Raw genomic sequence first — 20,125 nt, 5'->3', positions numbered from 1 at the left:
AGAAATAATAGACAGAAAAGTGCTTTGGAAATATCTGGGCATTGATTCTTATTGGCCACTTATCACTGGGTGAGCCTGGCAGGCTGCTCTGGGTGTCAGTGTCCTCCTGTGTCTAATGAAGGAAACGACATCTGGTCTGTGCAGAGACTCAAGGACAATGTGCAGACACAGGACAGACATCAGCAAGGCAGGTGGCTAGAGTGTAGGGGGCAAAAATGTAGATTCCTCAGGCAGATTGCCAGGGATACATGGACCAAGGGGGCCACTAGGAAATTACTTAATCTTCCTACACTTCAGCTTCTTCTCCACCCCTTGGAAGCTCTGCTTCTTCATCTGCACCACAGAGAATGATGACACCACCTTCTAGATTTGCTATGAGGAAGAAAAGAAAGATCTCCTGTAAATAATAGGATTGTGCCTGGAAAATAGGCAGCACTTTGTAAATGTTGGCTATGACTAGTGTTGCTTCTGATTCTCTCAAGGACCTTGGACTATATTATACTCACTTTACTGACATGTAAGCAGAGGCTAAGGAGGTCAACTGATTTATCTGTGGTCACTGAGTTAGCTAGCAGGAGCTTAGAATTAAACCCTGGTGTTATAAGATGCAAGCTCAAGCTCTGCCTACCCTGTCAGGCCACGCTGTAAGAGGATATGAGGATGAAATGTCAAAGATGGGTCTGCACAGCTTGTTGCCTCATTCTTGGAGGATCTCACTTCTTGAAAACAGGATCCCAAACCTACCACCCAAATAAAGGGTTTTCATAATAACCGCATATAACACTCTCTTCTATCCTGGGGGAAATGACCATAGAACATAGAAGCTGCATAACTTCAAAGTGATGCAAGTGATCATTTGGTCTGTAGCATCCTCCTAGAGAAAACAATCACATACAGTCACCGGAGATCCAGTTCTTCGTGGTGCTGAGGAAGGTTGGAAGTGGGGACAAGTGTGGCTCTCTGTCTACTAGCTTAAGAGGGCTGGAGTGCTTTTTAGTGCCCAGCTCCAAATGCCAGAAAAGGGGATTGTTGTTAAACCACTGAAACCTGTATTTTCCACTTAACTTCCCTATCGTGAGACATTTCTTCAAGTGTCCTCATCCTGCCCCAGAGACAATGCCTTGGTCTCACACATTCACAGAGGTGCAGAGCTCCATTGTAGGGGGTTGGAGCTTCTTTGTCTTTTTTTTTTTTATCTTCTTATATTTTAAAACTAGGTTTATGACTTGAAAGTGTGACATTTTCTACTTCTTTTTTAAGAGTGACGTTTTTATAGGCAACTGAGTGTAATATCTCAGTGGAACCTGCCATCTCAGTGATCCTGGTACTTCCAGGGAAGCCAGGGCGATCCCCACAGAGCTTCTTTCACAAGCCACACTGAGTTGAGGAGTCTGCATGAAAACATCATGGACATGTCTGAATTCTGGAGCTGATGTTTTTAGTGGAGGACGTGGGGATGGCAAAGAAGTCCAAATGCCTCTGTGTGAGAGAGGGAGAGAGAAAGAGAGAGAGAGAGAGAATGAGAATCTGAGGGAGAACATGACTCCTGGAAACTATTCAGAAACAGACTGGGGACAGAGGTGCCTGCCTGGGGGTTCGGTCACGTGAGTTACCTGATTTTGCATAAATTATCTAGCTTCTCCGGGCCTGTAACACAGCCTAGTTATGAGCTCAGGTCTCCAAATCCTTTGAGATCTAGATTTGTTGAATAGAGCATAAGCTAAGATGCTCTGAGAAAGAGATAAACAAACTCAGAAACTTTTTTTTAAGTTAATTTCTCCCTTTCTTATACACAAAATGCACTGAGGAAGGTGGATAGCAGGGGATGAATGGGCAGATAAGGATGCTCTGCCAGGATGGGGAGGAACCCAAACCCTTCTGTTTGGATCCTCCAGCATCCTCCAGGTTGTTGCTTTTGTCCCCCTGGTCAAAGCTGACTCACCTACACCAGTTGCATGTTGCAGCCTGTGGAACAGAAACAAAAAGAGGTAATGAAGGCAACGAGCTTCCATCTTAAAGACTTGACCTGAAACTTATGCAGATTTCTTGTGCTTCTGTCCCCTTGGCCAGACCAAGGCTTATGGACACATTTAGATTCATGGGAGGATTGAAAATATAACCTCTAGCTGGTTAGCCATGGGTCCAATAAACTCAGGGGAAATGCTAAAAGGAGGCGGAAAACAATAAATTGTCAGAAGATTAGCAGCAGGATCTCCTCCCATAAGATTGGTTTGATACCCACCCCCATCACAATCACATGGTCCATGGAAATCAGAAACCCATGCAATAGTTTGAATAGCTTAAATTCCCTTGTTACCGTGATCACTGGGATCCTTACTCTGTCTTGTTCTATACCATGCTATGTTGATCCTGGGGTGAAACTCAACCACCTACAAACCTCTCACTCAAAGCTTTAGGGAGTTACAAAGAGGGAGAAAGCATCACTTACCGCATTGCATGGCACCTTAAAACCACGTATTAGCCCTGGGCTAATACACCTGGGTGGTGGCTTATGCCTGTAATCCCAACACTGAGAGGGAGTGTGGGAGGATAGCTTGAGTCCAGGAATTCGGGACCAGCCTAAGCAACATAGGGAGACCCCATCTCTACAAATAAATAAATAAATAAATAAATAAATAAGCTGGGCATAGTGATGTACATCTGCTGTTCCAGCTACTCAGGGTGCCACTGCAGGAGGATTGCTTGAGCCACGGAGGTCGAGCCTTCGGTGAGTTGTGATCACACCACTGCATTCCAGCCTGGGCGACAGAGTGACACCCTGTCTCAAAACAAAACAACAAAACCAACCAACCAACCAAACAAAATATATTAGGTGTGAAAAGTCTAGCAAAGAACCTGTAGATCCAGACCATCAAAAATGTACCTGAAACTATCAAAGTTGGCTTTATTAACTTGCTGCAGCAAGGGAAGCCACACACCAGAGAAACCTGGGGGCACCTCCTTAGGCTGGAGTGGGAAGTTCTTTTTCTTAGGGTTTGGGCTTGTGCTGAAGGATTGTAAGGAGGAACGAAGAGGGATGAAGAAGAAGCAAGAATTGGCTCCAGACTGGGGGCTGCCATTAAACTGGAGCAGTTTGGTAACTGAGTTTCTCTTTGTTTAGGGGTGAGAGAAATAGAGAAGGCTGGGGAAGTCATTTGCAACGAACTAGCAATCACTCAAAAGAAAGGGTAATTTTGAGCCGCAGTTGACTTTAGGGAAAACATAGTTTTCTGCTGGCTTTGTCCCTGGCTTTATCTGTGTCGCCAGGCACCTCATTGGTCATTAGCGAGTGTGACATTTTACTTTCTAGAGTCCTTTTGGTCATCCCATCACTGGAGATTACTCTGGCAATGCCACCCTATGCTTGACTCACTCCCCATTCTCTTATTTCTCTTCTCCTTCTCATGAATAAGTAAGTGCATTTGGCTTATTTTCTATGCAAAATGACTTAATCTCTTTGTTCTTCAGACATCCAAGTCTTTAGATAACCTTACTAAGGAATATTTCTTCCATTTGAAACATTCTGGAGAAGGTCGTTAAGATGATATTATTTTTGTCCCATTCAAATAATATGAGGAAAATGATGTTCACTTGCAGAGTGGTTGTGAATACGGAATGTACTCAAAAAATGTTAGTTCTCTCCTATCTTTAAAACTGGAAAATTTCTACAGCAGACTTTTTGGTGCTTCACGCAGATCCTCTGAGATCCCCTGTCCTGCTTCTATGAGCCCCTACCTGATTTTTGGGTGTGTTGTGCTTTTGCTGCCTTCAGCCAGTACCTGAAGTTCTCTGCCCTAGGCTACTGAAGCCACCTGCAGTGAGCAGGAAGTAGCTCTGAGTATGGTCTCCCTGGGGTGGTCCTTAGCCAAGGACTGACTGATGCAGAAATACGAAAGCCCAGCTTTCTCGCTTGAGTTGGTACAAACTTGAGTTTCCTGCAGGATTTGGCTGGAGACCTGGCCTGAAATTGCACCCGTACTTGACTTCTTTCCAAGCAGAGCTTCTCCTGCTCCCTTCCCAGATTCTCTTGGAGACATGTCCACAAACATCATCTGCACATGAATCTTTGTGTCAGCATCTGCTTCTTGGGAAACCATGATTTTCTTAGGTAGAAAATGCATTTACCAAAGTCAAAGGACTGGTCATTAAATACCCTCTCCCTGGATGCAGAGAGGTGAAAGAAAACTGTTGTAGAAGTCCAAGTGGTAGAATATGAACCTGAGCAGGAATAATGCCGGAGGGATAAAGAGGAGGCGGAGGGTACAGAAAGTGTGCATAGAACCCACAGAATCAGAAGACTGAAGTGGCAGCTAACAGGAGGGGGTGAGTAGGAGCCAAGGATGGCTCCTCATTCACAGCTTGGGAGATTGGGCAGATGGTGAACCTGGAAGCAAGGAGGAGAAGATGGGGTGGACGGAAGGTTAGTTTTCTGTGAGCATGCTATGCTTGCAGGGCATCCAGGTGGAAGCCTTGCCACTACGACACAGAGAAGTGAAGTTCCAGGCACAGAGGCAGTGTGTGAAGTTTATGTACCCGGGCCATGAAATTGTTAAAGTAGCAAATATGAAAACCAATGGGAAAGAAAACACACAGGAGCAGTGGCACATGAAAATAAAAAGCATAAACAAAACCCTGAATCCCCCATAGGGAAAGTCCTTCCCAGTGATGTCCAATTCCCTTTCCTCTACCAACTTATCCAAACTATCTTTCTTCTGGTTGAACGGAGGCTATCTTTAATCTTAACATTACTTTAATCGGTTGTATCTGCCCAGTTCATAAGTTTTTCTTTTTGTGTCCTTAGTTCTTTGAGTCTCATTTTCTACATTTCTAAAGTGAAAGTATCCATCTCATAGGGTTACAATGAGGATTAATGACATCATTCTCATCAGTTGCCTACCGTAGCACTTTGTATACAGCACATGCTCAGTATATGCTGCTGTTCACACATCCACCGACTCTAGGGCTTCTTTTCATATGCTGACAGTATCAGAAAGGCAGAAGTAATGTTCCACATTGTGTTTATTTACACTGACTCTGACCTAAGTCCATGGTAGATTCTCTGAATTGCAGGACACCAGAATCTCTAGCACACAAACTCAGCCAAATTCACATTTAGAGAAACCTGAGTTCATCCCCCTTGCTTCCCTCTTTGTCTGCTGTACAAGACTATCTCAAACTCCTCCCCGGGAGTCCACCAAGCCTCTGGTTTCCATGTATCCCTTTCATAAATGGCTTTTCTCACTATGTTATGAACAGGAGAAGGGCTCCTGTCAACAAACAACGGGAAGCTTCAGTCTCAACAGGACCCTCCACTTCACATGGGCCAACCCCAAGTCTATTCGTGAAAATCATGTGTATTGAGCATTAATGATGTACCTCCACTCTTGTGGTCACAAGATAATCTCTGCCTTCTGATATTCCTCCGAAGTATCTTAGCAACCTGTTCATAGTACCTGGAATACATTGACTTAGTATATTTCAATTCCAAATCAAATACACTGATTCAAAAATAAGCGAACTCTTCTGATTAGTATTACCGAACATACTGCTTAACAAATGCTAACTCTTGTTCTTATTGTTGTTGCTATCATTGTCATTAAGAGTCCAGACACATTGGGAAAATCAGAATTTAGATTGCCTTAATAATTGTTTAGAAAGATAAAACAATCAAGGTGATGAGAACTCACATTTATTGAGCATCAACAATGTATCAGACATTGTGCTAAATAGGTAACAGGATGTAGCTTTTAATTCTCAAAATTATTGTGTGAGGTAGTTACAATTGTACTAGTCATATAGATGAAGAAACTTCAGTTAAACCGCTTGCTTGGGGAATATCAGTCAATGGTATGGGCAAGATTTGAACCCATGAGGATCTGACTCCAAAGAATGTATTCTTTTTACTTTTTCTGAAACAAGCACTAGAGTACAGTACAAAGGAGGAAGCTGAAGCCCAGCAAGGAGATAGTTCATCCAGAAGCCCAGAACTTGTCATGGAAAGGCTGAGCTGAGAACTCCAATGTCCTAACTCACAGGTTCATGCTTATGACCCTGTACAGACATGGAAATCCCAAAGCTGACTGAGACCCAGGAATTACAGGTTTATATGACATGATTACGATGAAGAATTTATTAGCCCAGTAGACAAAGCAGGGTAAAGGTAAGTACCAGAAAATCCTTGGATTAATAACACAATGTAGGAAAACATTGGTCTAAACACCACCATACTCAAAAGAAATCTATTGCTGAGAACCTCCTCCTGCAAGCTCCAGATGTTCTTATTCATGTTCTTGCTCATATGATTCCATTTATATGAGATATCTCACACACACACACACTCAGGAGTGGCTCCCAGTTTCTATCTTACTTTTTTTTTTTTTTTAGTAATGAAACAAATGACTTTTTAGCTGGCACATGGCTGCCCAGAAAAAGACATTTCCCAGTCTTCCTTGCACTAGGTGACTAAATGCTGGTCAATGAGATGTAAGCCGAGAAATTGTATGCTCATCCTTAAAGAAAGAGGAAGTGTCCTCTTGTACCCTTCTTTTTCTGTTGGAAGATAGACATAATGGCCAGAGTTTGGGCAGCCATTTTGGACCAAGAGGCAGCATACAAACAATGGTGAGGCAGCAAGACAAAAGAAGCGTGGCTCCCTGGTTATGGATTCGCCACACCAGGCCTGGACAGCTCACCACTGAGCAACTGACTTCCGGACCTCATTTAAATGAGAGAGAATAAACTTTAATCTTGTTTGTTCAGCTATCTTGTCTATCACATGCAGCCAAATATAGCCTTAATTAATTTAACCTGTGCGTATTTGTTGCTGTTGGTGTGTGTGTTTTATGTGCATATGCATGAAGAAAATAAGCAGATAGGTATCTTCAGTGGATTTGTAGAGATTTTCAGGATATATTTTAAAGTGAAAAAAAGGAAGTTGCAGAGTAATGGGTATATGATTTTAATTTGCTAAAAATTAAAGACAAAACCTGATTATATATGCTTTTATATACTTGTGTGAATTATGATAAAGATGTGCTAATAACATTGGTTACCTCAGGGAGATAGGATGAAAATGAGAAACACGGAAGATGATTATCTTTGCCTTTATAAATCTTTGTAATCTATTGTTTCATTTGTTGCAGTGAGTGTATGCACACACACACACACATGCTTCATAATTTAAAAAATACATTTACAAAACTTTTCAAATAAATGATCAGGTGATGAAGACAAGCATAATGATTTAAGTCTTAAATTCTAGCTTAATTAAGTTGCTGTTCACATAACATGACTTTGCTGATAAAATATGGGTTTGGTAAAATATTGGGTGGTTGGAGGAAATGAGGGAAACTTCAGAGAGTAGATTACCCTCAGGAAAAGCACACCTAAATAAAATTTGCCCATGGGGATTTGTAAAGAGACACTGAAGCAAAAAAGAAAAGAAGGCCCACAAAGAGGAAGTCACACGTCACTGCTTTCACTTTATTTTATTTTTTTTTTTAGAAAAGGCTGAGCCATTTTCCCCATTTTTCTCTATTTACAGAGAAATTTGTGTGGTCATTTTTTTTTAGGCCAGACTGAAAATTGTGACATTGTCACATTGAGTTTCACCCCTCTTTCACTTTCCCTAACATGTCTGCTGAGATGAACATCTCCCTGACCTAGACATTGAAATCCTTGAGGAGGTGGGCAATGCCTTATTTAGTTCTGCATCTTCAATGATTACACAATACCTTATAATTAGAAATTTTGAGTTAATAAATGTGTGTTGAATAGTTGAATAATTGAATGAATGAATGAATGAATAGACAATGAAATTCATTATCCCCAAGAAGATTACACGGGGAGAGAGAATCCCTGGAGATAAAGTTAGGAGAATAAAGGGAAGTCCAGGGCATGGCTTTTGGAACTGCAATCTGTACTTTATGTGAAAACAATGCTGAGGTGGATGATTTGTCTACCAGGGCTTCAAATACTGCATTAAAAATTAAATTTGCATTGCATATTCATTCTATGGTATGTTTTGCATCCAAGACAATGTTGGCAATATCTTGAAAATTATTATTAACATTAAACTAGAATTTCAGCATATTCTAGCTGGAAAGCAATGGGTCTCTGGGAGATGTTACAAATAATTTCAGAAGGCACTTTTACCAAAGTGAATAACTTCAGAGTTGAAGAAAATTTAAAGACCTTCTGTTCCTTCTTCTTATGTGAAAAAATGAGGAAACTGAGGCCAGAAAGGGTCAAGGTCCATATAATATCGTTTAAGTGCTGTCTGACTCAGTTTTGAGACAATGGCTAAGAGCCTGTTGGTTCCCCTTCCTAAGTAGCTAATTAAGCCAACTCCCCCAATCATCTCCCTCATCAGCCTCTCACAGTGCAGCCACTATACACCCACCCTAATCACCCTGGGGCTAGGTACCAGACAACCAGGGAAACCCCTGATGGCCTTAATCCTGCTGAAATTATTCAAATTTTCCAATTCTAAACTGGCTTACCCTGCCTCACCCATTTCCTTCCCCCAGAAACCAGATAAAGGTGTTTCCCTACAGTTCCCTTTCTCCCTCTGCCTCATGCCCAACACTGACTTCTCCAGTGGCCCTGTGTGGCATCCTGTGTGGCATCCTGTGTCTTCCCCAAGGAGCTGTGAGTATAACAAAACTGTGAAACTCTTTTCCATTTTTCTCTTTGGATTTGCATCTGGCCTCGCCATATCTCACCAAAGGTGATATGGTTCAGTCTCATGGTAAACTGAGGCCAGAACTCAAACTCTGATGTAGATTAACTGAACCAGAACATAGATCACCTGTCTTGTGACCCAAGGATGTTTCCACCACCTTAAGACGCAAGTTATATCATTTCTTCCTTAAATATACTCTTTAAAAATCGGCTTCATTGAGCTTCTTCTTCTCTCTCTAGAGGCCATTTGACTTCCTAGGTAAGAAGGTAAACATAATCTCTAAAACAAGTTGCACAAAAATAAGGATGAATGCCAATGCCCATATTTTGGAAGGGACTTCAGCCTATCCAGCGAGAGCTGTCAAATTTGACAACACTTGCTTTCAGAAAGTCCTACTTAGGGGCCAATTTGAATAGCTTCTGATGCAGGGTTGTTTCATTCAGCTCCTGAGTAGAGTTGAAGAATGACCAACCACCTGTCTCCCTAAGGATTTTCTTTTCTTTTCCTGAAGACTGCCTGACATGATGCATGCTTCACCTTAGTTGACATCTAAAGTTCAGGGCCGTGTGACACTTGAGTGGCCTATGCAAATGGATTTTTAAGAAAAAAGTCTTAAATAAATGTCAGTGACAGATACGTGGACAATTGAATTACTAAATACAATTTCCTCTTTCTTAATGGGCACGACCCTTACATATTTGTTAAATAATGCTTCTCTTAGTGACAAACTAAATCACACACACAAATCTTATTGTTGCTAATAGCTTGTTTATGTCTCTTCTTTGTTTTGTGAAATAATGTTATGTTAAAGGTGAATGCTTAGAATCTAAGAACTGATCCACAAGTATCTTAGCCTGTATGAGCTTCTAACAAAATACTGTATACTGGGTGGCTTATAAACAATAGACATATATTTCTCACAGCTCTGGAGGGTGGAAAGTCCAAAATCCAGGCACTGGTACATTTTGTGTCTGCTGACTGCCTGTTTTCCGGTTCATAAATGATGTCTCCTCACTGTATCCACGCTTAGCAGAAGGGCAAAGCACCTCTCTGAGGCCTCTTTTTTTTTTTTTTTTTTTTTTGAGACGGAGTCTCACTCTGTTGCCCAGGCTGGAGTGCAGTGGCACAAACTCAGCTCACTGCAAGCTCCACCTCCTGGGTTCATGCCATTCTCCTGTCTCAGCCTCCCAAGTAGCTGGGACTACAGGCGCCCACCACCACACCCAGCTAGTTTTTGTATTTTTAGTAGAAACGGGGTTTCGCCGTGTTAGCCCGGGTGGTCTCGATCTCTGACCTCGTGATCCACCCACCTCAGCCTCCCAAAGTGCTAGGATTATAGGTGTGAGCCACCACATCTGGGGCATCTTTTATAAGGGCACTAATCCTATTCATGAGGACTCCACACTCACCACCTTATCACCTCCCAAAGGCCCTGCCTTTTAGTACCATCACCTTAGGGGTGAGTTTTCAACATGTAAATTTGAGGCGGGACACAAACATTCCAACCACAGCAGGGAAGAATGTAAATGTCATCTGATTTCTCCTACCTTGTGTGAATGAGACTATTTCAAGAGTGAGAAGTCACCTTTCAGGGTCAGAAAATTTCACAAACTCCTGCATAACATTAGTTTGATTTTTAGTATTCATTGATTGAGACATTATGCTACTACAAACTCAGTAATCGTTTTAAGTGAAATGTTATCTTATGAATCACAACAGCATTTATAGTACATTTAACAATATGTATTTGTAAGAAAGGTGGAGGAGGATGAAGCCCATGGATTCAGAGACTCTGCAATTACTCTAACAACACTTCCTTTCTGCTGACACTCCACCTCCAGACTCACACACCCCATGTTGGTGTTCTAAAACATTTCTGCCAGTTCTGGTTTCTGCTTGTATACTCCCCGTGTTGGGCAGCTCACTAGTTCATACAGCAGCCCATTATATCTTTGAGTTGTTTTTCCTAATATTGAAATTTCTCCCTATATTGAGCTGGACTGTGTCTCTCTGGAATCTCTAGATTTTCATCTTATGGGCCCACTGAAGGCAATCATAATCATCTTTCACATGTCAGCCCCTCTTAAAGTGGCTCTCATGCTTTCCACCCCCATTTAGGGCCAGAATATAGTGGGCACAGAAGGGGCTTATGTGAGAGAAAAATGAGAGCATAAAAGCACTAGGGGTTGAACAACAGAGGATTTTGCTGTGGATCCATCTTTGGAAGTACCAGACTATTGCTATCACGGGAATGAAGGAACAGAAGCCAGGAGCCCAAGGTAACCATTAAGAAGCAGAAATATGACAACCCCAAAGCTGACTGGGCCCTAGAAATTGCAGGCTGATATGAGATTATTGTAATGAAGAATTTGTTAACCTAGTGGCAAAGGTGGCTTAAGGCAGGTTCAAGTAAATCTCTGAACTATTATGAGAACATAATGGAAAAAGCAATAACATAAAAATCACCAGGCCTAAAAGAAATCTAATATTGAGGACCTCCTTATGAAATCTCAAAATGTTCTTATTCATGTTCTCACTAATATAATCCCATTCATATCAAATTACACAAACGCAGGTGTGGCTAGTACATAGCTCCCTTAGCTATGAGTGGAAGATCACAGGGAAGATACTACCCTGGAAATTTTTATTTCCTTCTTTCCACTCTTCCTCTGACCTTTTTGTAGCTCCGTGAAAGTTTTCAGACCACTCAGTAACAGGGTGCTAGAAACAACCTATTATGGGATTCAGATGTTTGTTGGAGACTTGGGGGTGGGTCTAAAGAAGCAGAGATTTTTTCTAGGTTGGCTGCTCTCAGAAAGTGGGGTAATTATATTATTGAATATCTCAATAAACCTTGTCTATAGGAAGGGCAGACTGGAAAGAATAAAGATGTGATTGATTGATTGATTGATTGATTAAGAAGTAGCAGTCATTCATTTTAGGCAAGAGAGAAGACATGATATTTTGTGGTTGGCAGAGCTACCTTGTTTTTGTCTGTGCTGAGATAAAATTATGAAGTGTTCTTGTTTTGTCTCACTTTCTCATGGTCTCAGAGTAACCTTGTCTGATTCTGGTATTCAATGAGATTGTTTATGTCCAACAGGGAATGACATGCCTAACTGTGAGTGCCCAGTTGGCTTCTAGATGGCAGGGGCTGCTTATTTTTCCAAATACTAGACAATGGAGATTTAACAATAAGTCCTTGCATGAAAGGAGCTCATAGCCTGCAGGGAAGCAAACATTTACAATACCAGGTGAGGATCACAATAATGGAGATGCTATATCTAGAGAGAGGAGGGCTTATTAGGAACAGAGGGGAGCATCAGATAAAGCTTCACAAAAAAAGAGTGTATTTGATCTGGGAGAATGATGAGCATGTGAGTGTGTGTGTGTGTGAAAGGAAATCCTTTATGTGCGTGGCAGTGTATATGTTCCAAATTAGAAATTCAATTCAAGCCCAAGCAACTTTGCAACTATAGACGTTTCCTTCCTTTTCTTTCCTGGAAGAAAATTAGCCTTTCTATTTTCATCATTGAAATCGCCATTTGTCATTCTCAAGGTGCCTCGGTGCCTTTGTCTCTGCTGTCAGCTGGCAGCAATGATGCTAAAAATAGCTGGCAGAGGGAACCGCTACACGCTGAACATTAAAAATAGAAAGGGAAGCACTGGTGTGAATAATGCATGGGAGAGAATCCCGTTCACGTTGGCCTTCATGTCCTCTGGGGGCCTGGCTGCTGGGCACAGCCCTGCAGGACGAGGGAGGATTAAGGCATTTTTGTTACTCACACTGCAATGAAAGGGCAGCCCACAAATTACAGCTTCCCCCTCGGCTTGCAGTGGCCAGGGAGGGATAGGAGGAAATGGAGGCCGGACTAGCATTCTGCAAGACAAATCAAGAGTCTAATTTGGAGATACAAACTCAAATCATTGGGAGCCAAGACAAAGGAGAAAGCAGGCCTGTGACACATCAGGGAGGGCACACCCTCTCTAAAAGCACTTGGATTCCCTGTCTTTTGTAATTCACGCTCTAGGCAACCAGAGCTACTCTGCAAGGAGGACTTTACTCATAAATCATCAGAGTATAATCTCTGTAAAATCCAGAGCTGCTCAAAGTTGAGACCCATATTACACTAGCTGGAGCAGAACTCTCCCCACAGCCGTAAACACTGTAGGCTCTTCACTATTGCTGAATAACTGAATTTCCCTTTACATTGATTTATTCCTCATGACCAGATGTGTTATTCCTGCAAGTCCTAGATTGTCAGAGCTGAAGCAACTCAGAGATTGATAGGTAAATTAAAAGGTGCTGAGGTTCCAGGGAGGGGAAGGAAATTGTCTGAGTTCACACAGCACTCCAGCCTCAGAGGCAGGGTTGACTGCCTTGACTTTGCCTTCCCCAGCAGTCTGCTGCTGAGTCACCTCTCCAAATCCTTGGTGGAATAGGGATCTTGTTCCCAAATGCAGACTCCATCTGCACATCCAAGCCTTGAGGCAGGTTGAATTCATCTTGTCTGAAACAGGGCACACTTCTGGCTTGGTGTGCAGACCCTTCTTCACCATGAAGTGTGAAGCCCAAACAGGCCATGGGCTCCTGACACTGCCCCTAGAGTAATGGGTAGGTCTCCACTGCACCTATCTAGGGATGGAGGGTTTGATTTTATCCTAGTACTGCTTCTAGTATCGAATTAAGTGTTCCTAGCTCTCCTGAGAGAAAAATAACTCTGATACTAAAGAAATTGTCCTCTTTCCTCAAGGAAGGTAGGGGTCTCATCCTGAACCCAAGCCTGGCACCTTTGCCTAATGGGTGAGAACACAACTTTGAAATCAAGCTTGGCTCAAATCCAGTTCTGTCATTTACCATCTTTTCAACTTTGGGCAGTATACCTGATATCTCCAGGCTCGTTTCTTGCTTCTAAAGCTGGGCCAATAATACTGATCCACCAGGGCTGCTATAAATACGAGACCACTAATAAGAAACGCTGACCACAGTGACCACACACAACGGAAACTCAAAAAACATGAGTCCCTTCCCCTTCCCAGAAGACCCTTTCTTTCTGTCTGCATGCTCCGGATTTCTCTACTAGGTCTGAATCCCAGGGCTGTAACACATTTTCTCCGTAGCCTTTAAGAAGCTGGGAACCTCAGGGCATCCGCTCGTTTGCCTGTACACGAAGATTATCAAACCTCCCATGCTGGCCGCCTGGAAGGTTAGTGAGATAATGTAGGCATATTCAAGATTAGACAATTATTAAATAAAAATTTCCCCAAACTCACTCTCTGCTGATGAATTTATCATATATTCTATGTGAAAAAAAGCGAGTGCTCAGTTTCAGTCCTACTTTCTCTTTGACTATATTAGCACTCAATCTTCCTCCTGATAATTAAAGCAAGGAAAAAAATGAAGCCGAGGAATGAGCAACATTTTAAATATCTTGAACATGGTTATGATTAGGAACAAAATATGGATTTGCTCACTCAGTAAGCTTTTCCCTGCTTGGTAGGCAAGAGGGCACCCCCTTGAAGCTTGAAAGGGGGGAATTTGGAAGGAATACAGACAGTCCTACTGTTTCTGTTAGGATTGTGTTAAGGTGTTAAGCCGTGAGTAATAGCTAATCCTACCGTAGTGACTTATGCAAAAAGTCCGGCAGTAGGTACAACAACTCAAAGATGTCATCAAGAGACCAGGTTCCTTCCCTCTAGCTGTTCTGCTCTATTTAATATTTATTTAAATATTTAATTTATGTTTTCGTTCTTGTTATCTAGTGTATTATAGACCATTGGCATATCTCACACTTTAAGGAGCCAACCCAGCTTTGGTAAAAAAACAATTTCCATCCAATCCAATGCCCAAAAGATGTTCACGTCCAGATCCCAGAAGGCCGTGAATATATTAGATTATATGACAAAAAGACCTTGAAGATTTGATAGGGTCAATAATCTTGAGATAAGGATATTATTCTGGATTGCCTAGATGGACCCAATGTAATCACCAGGTCCTTATAAGAGGATGCCAGGTGGGTCAGAGTCAGAGAGAAGATGTCACAAAGGAAAGAGAGATTGGAGTGATGTGGGGCCAACAAGCCATGTAAGGGGGACAGGCTCTAAGAGCTGAAAAAGGCAAAGAAATTGATTTTCACCTTATTTGTTTCTTATGACTTTCATAACAAAGTATCACAAAGTGCACCGGGTGCGGTGGCTCATGACTCTAATCCCAGCACTTTGGGAGCTCAAGGCAAGTCAAGGGTTCAAGACCAGCCTGGCCAACATGGTGAGACCTCATCCTACTAAAAATATAAAAATTAGCCAGGTGTGATGGTGGGCACCCATAGTCCCAGCTACTCGGGAGGCTGAGGTGGGAGAATTGCTTGAACCCAGAAGGCAAAGGCTGCAGTGAACCAAGACCACACCACTGCTCCCCAGCCTGGGTGACAGAGCGAGACTCCATCTCAGAAACAAAAACAACAACAACAACAACAAAGTGGTTTAACACAGTAATTTATTCTCTTCCAATTTGGGAGCCTGGAAGCCCAAAATCAAGGATGTCATTAGGGTAGTGCTCCCTTCAAAGGGTCTGAAGAAGAGTTCTTCCTTGCCTCTTCCTAGCTTCTGGTGCTTGGTGGAAATCCCTGGCATTCCTGGGCTTGCAGCTGCATCAGTCCAATTTCTACCTCCATCTTTTCATAACTATCTTCTCTGTCTGTGTCTCTGTATCTGTTCTCCTTTTATAAGGACATCAGTCATTGGATTTAGGTCCCACTCCAACCCAATATGACTCAATATGACCTCATCTTAATTTAATTGATTATATCTGCAAAGAACTTTTTCCCATATAAGGCCATATGTTTTGGTTCTGGATGGACATGCATTTTTTCCCAGGTGGGGGAATGCTACTCAGCCTAGTGCACTCCTGTAGAGCCTCCAGAAGAAATGCAGCACTGTAGTTTTGGACTTCTGACTTCCAAAACTGTGAGATAATAAATTTGTGTTGTTTTAAGCAACTAAATGTGTAGTAATTTGTTACAGCAGCAAGAGGAAACTAACAACCCAGCCAACTAATAAAAATAGCTGGAAGAGTTCTTGTCAAAACACGGAGTTGATGAATTTGCAAGTGCTTCTACATCAGTGACTTGGAGAAAACTGTCAAAGCCCAAGAGCACCTCTTTAAAGGCTTAGAATATGTGCCCTAACCAGGTGGAGCAAGCCACAAAATATCAGAGAGAGAGGAAACTTCAGATATATTAGTAAAAAGGAGCTAGCAACTCAGTGAATCTTTCCACAGTGTATGTGTTTATGTGTATGGGTGTGTGTGTAGAGGTGTGTATACACATATGTGCATACATGTTCATCTCAGCTATTCTCTCCAGTTTTGAAAAATGGAAGACAACCTAACATCCTTTCCTCACTCATACTGTACCTGAAAGGGAAGGTTAACTGGAGTCATATACAGTGAGAGAAGGATCAATAAATCAGCCCCAAAGTATCAGAGCAAATAGAACATCTGTACAGAACTGTTCAGGCAGGAGACAGATGGAAAGAAATGGCACAATGACTAAGCAAATATAGTACAGAAGAAATAAATACACTGGAAAAATGAACACAGCATGCAGAAGTAAGACAAAGATCCCAACCTATAAGAAAGCATTAGATATAGAGAAGAAGGAAATGTGTCGTAATTACTAGGATACCTAAACAGGAATATTATTTTAAAATAAAAAAGCCAAACAAGAATTCATAAAACAACAGAATGAGATAAACAAAGAAAATGTAGGCTTAGTGTCCCAGCTGAAACTAGAAAGCACTCAGCTAGGATTTTGAAGAAAATTTAAGGAAGAGTCCATTTACAGAGGCCAGCTCTGGGTGAAGGGTACCATTGAAAGACGTCGAAGAACCCAGTACCATTGACAGTAAGCCTGGTGGTAACCCTTCACCTGTAAGGGCATGGAGAGGAACCAGTGTTAGTGGAATCATGGGGGAAGTGATTTCCAACAGGGATGTAGTCACAGAAGGATGCAACCACTGCTAGAATCACAGCATCAGTCAGGGAGGGAGTGGGAGAAACAATTCTTGACCACTCTTTACTCTATTTTCTGATCTCTTTCTAGTGTCTCCCACTGGCTGAATCCAACCAGAAGAGACAGAGAAAAGCAGGTAGGGTAAGGCAGTCCTTAGGGCCAGCCTCTAAAGGTATAGACCAGAGTAAAAAAAGGAAATGCATAAATGTGGAAGGGGCAAATGGAGAACAGCTAGCACACAGGTATACTGGCCCTGTTTATGCAACACTTGAGGCCCCCTGGGTTTCTCCAGGAGGCTTCTTGCTCATGGCATCCTTGGTTGCAAATCCCCTGTGGCCACAGTCTCATGTCATAACACTGCCTTCTATCAACTTAGTTTTAACCAGGCCTATCCTAGAGGAAACTAAATCTGCTCCACCGCCCTGGCCCAAACCAACCAGACCCATCCTGATTATGGCTTCCCTGGTGGATGCCTGTGGAAGTCAATAAAAACTAAATGCTTAAGTGTGTTAATGTGTTAATACCCCTATGGGATGAATTTTAACCAGAAACATGAGATGAGAAGTAAGAGATAAGATGAGAAGAAGTCTGCAAATATATATATATATCACTTGTTCTTCTCCCGCTTGATGCAGTAATTCCATACAACCTCCCCAGAGAAATCGCTCATGACCAAGTCACCAACTGTGTTTTCTTGAGAAGCTAAAGTGAGCTTGCATTACTTTCTTTCCTTTCCTGCCTCTCTCTTGCTCTCCTCAAATTACACCCATTCAATTAAGCTTGGCCTCAGTCTTTACTTTTAAGGGAACCCATGCTACGGTAATTGGTTTAAGAAGTGATAGAAGAAAACAGACCTTCCAGATAAAGTATTGGAGGTAAATTTCCCATGAGTCTGAAGGCAAGACAAACTCTATTGCTTATGGTAAGTGCAGTAATAACCTTTCACCATAATCACCATTACTAAAGTTTCACTTACATTTAATTGGAATGAAGTGCCAGTGGAATGAAAACTTGAGAGATCAAATGGCAGCTGCATTTGACCAGTGATATAGTTTGGCTGCATCCTTTCCCAAATCTCATCTTGAATTGTAACTTCCATAACTCCTATGTATTGTGGGATGGACCTGGTGGGAGTGTGGAGGTGGTTTCTCCCATACTATTCTCATGGTAGTGAGTAAGTCTCACGAGATCTGATGATTTTATAAGGGGGTTCCCCTTTCCCTTGGCTCTCATTCACTCTTGCCTGCTGCCATGTAAGACATCCCTTTGCTCTTCCTTCATCTTCTGCCATAACTGTGAGGCCTCCCTAGTCATGTGGAACTATAAGTCCATTAAATCTCTTTTCTTTATAAATTACTCAGTCTTTGGTCCATCTTTATTAGCAGCATGAGAACAGACTAATACAGTAAATTGGTACCAGTAGAGTGGGGTGCTGCTGTAAAGATACCCAAAAATGTGAAAGTGACTTTGGAACTGGGCAACAGGCAGAGATTGGAACAGTTCAGAGGGTTCAGAAGACAGGAAGATGTGGGAAAGTTTGGAGCTTCCCAGAAACATGTTGAATGGCTTTGATCAAAATGCTGATAATGACATGGACAATGAAATCCAGGCTGAGGTAGTCTCAGATGGAGATGAGGAACTTGTTGAGAACTGGAGTAAATGTGACTCTTGCTATGTTTTAGCAAAGAGACTGGAGGTATTTTGCCCCTAACCTAGAGATTTGTGGAACTTTGAACTTGAGGGAGATGATTTGGAATATCTGGCAGAAGAAATTTCTAAGCAGCAAAGCATTCAAGAGGTGACTTGAGTGCTGTTAAAAGTATTCAGTTTCAAAAGGGAAACAGAGCATAAAAGTTAGGAAAATTTGCAGCATTATGATGCAATAGAAAAGAAAAACCCATTTTCTGAGGGAAATTTAAGCCAGCTGCAGAAATTTGCATAAGTAATGAAGAGCCAAATGTTAGTCACCAAGACAATGGGGAAAGTGTCTCCAGGGCACCTCGGAGAACTTTGCTGAAGCTCCTACCATTACATCCCTGGAAGCCTAGGAGGAAAAAGCGGTTTCATCGGCCAGGCCCAGGCCCAGGCCCCCCTTCTGTGTGCAGCCCAGGGACATGGCACCCTGTGTCCCAGCTGTTCTAGCCATGGCTAAAAGGGGCCAAGGAACAGCTCTGGCCATGGCTTCAGAGGGTGCAAGCCCCAAGCCGTGGCAGCTTTCATGTGATATTTAGCTTGCAAGTGCACAGAAGTCAAGAATTGAGGTTTGGCAACCTCCACCTAGATTTCAGAGAATGTGTGGAAATGCCTGGATGTCCAGGCAGAGGTCTGCTGCAGGGGCAGAGCCCTCATGAAGAACCTCTGCTAGGGCAATGCAGAAGGGAAATGTGGGGTTGGAGCCCCCACACGGAGTCTCCACTGGGGCACTGTCTAGTGGAACTGTGAGAAGAGGGCCACAGTCCTCCAGACCCCAGAATGGTAAATCCACCAACAGCTTGCGCCTTGCACCTAGAAAAGCCACAGACACTCAATGCCAGTCTGTGGAAGCAGCCAAGAGGGAGGCTATACCCTGCAATGCCATAGGGGTGGGGCTGCCCGAGACCATGGAAACCCACCTCTTGCATCAGCATGACCTGGATGTGAGACATAGAGTCAAAGGAGATCATTTCAGAGCTTTAAGATTGTACTGTCCTGCTAGATTTTGAACTTGCATAGGGCCTGTAGTCCTTTCATTTTTGGCCAATTTCTCACCTTTGGAATAAGTGTATTTACCCAATGCCTGTACCCCTATTGTATCTAGGAAGTAACCGATTCACTTTTCATTTTACAAGCTCATAGGTGGAAAGGACTTACCTTGTCTTAGATGGGACTTTGGACTATGGACTTTTGAATTAATGCTGAAATTAGTTAAGACTTTCAGGGAATGTTGGAAAGACATGATTGGTTTTGAAATGTGAGGACATGAGATTTGGGAGGGAATGAGGGTGGAATGATATGGATTGACTGTGTCTGCACCCAAATCTCATCTTGGATTGTAGCTCCCATAAGTCCCACATGTTGTGAGAGGGACCCAGTGGGAGATAATTGAATCTTGGGGGTGGTTTTCCCCATACTGTTCTCATGGTAGTGAATAAGTCTCATGAAATCTGATGATTTTATGAAGGGTTTCCCCTTTTACTTGGTTCTCATTCTCTCTTGCCTGCTGCCATGTAAGATGTGTCTTTTGCCTTCCACCATGATTGTGAGGCCTCCCTAGCCACGTGGTACTGTGAGTCCATTAAACCTCTTTTTCTTTACAAATTACCCAGTCGCAGATATGTCTTTATCAGCAGCATAAAAATGGACTAATACAACCAGTTTGTGAGTAATGATAATTATGCAGAGTGTGGTATGGAGTGACCACTTTTGATGGCACTTAAGGCTTTAAAAATGA

The sequence above is a fragment of the Pongo pygmaeus genome, chromosome 7 (genome assembly GCF_028885625.2).
Source record: "Pongo pygmaeus isolate AG05252 chromosome 7, NHGRI_mPonPyg2-v2.0_pri, whole genome shotgun sequence".
In the NCBI taxonomy this organism is placed as follows: domain Eukaryota; kingdom Metazoa; phylum Chordata; class Mammalia; order Primates; family Hominidae; genus Pongo; species Pongo pygmaeus.
Note: the sequence above shows the minus strand (reverse complement) of the source record.